Raw genomic sequence first — 301 nt, forward strand, 5'->3', positions numbered from 1 at the left:
TTTCCAGGTCCAACGTATTTGCACCAGCTCTACGGTTCATTTTACCTTAAACAAACAATTGAGAGTCCCGAAAAATTTGGCACCCTCAATACCTGATATCACTTTTTACGGGTATATAAAGTCTCAAGGGTTGAGGCGCATGATTATGTATCAAGTTTCAAAAGTTATCTAATCTTGCAGTGGATCGATTTGGAAGGGGGAATAAGGTCTGGCAGGTGATTTTGCGCCTCCACACAATTTTTTTCATTCTTCAATTTGCCGCCAACCCCTCAAGTCAAGACGATCAAGCCCAAAGGACAGC

This window comes from Plasmopara halstedii, assembly GCF_900000015.1.
Source record: "Plasmopara halstedii genome assembly, contig: Scaffold_3060, whole genome shotgun sequence".
In the NCBI taxonomy this organism is placed as follows: domain Eukaryota; phylum Oomycota; class Peronosporomycetes; order Peronosporales; family Peronosporaceae; genus Plasmopara; species Plasmopara halstedii.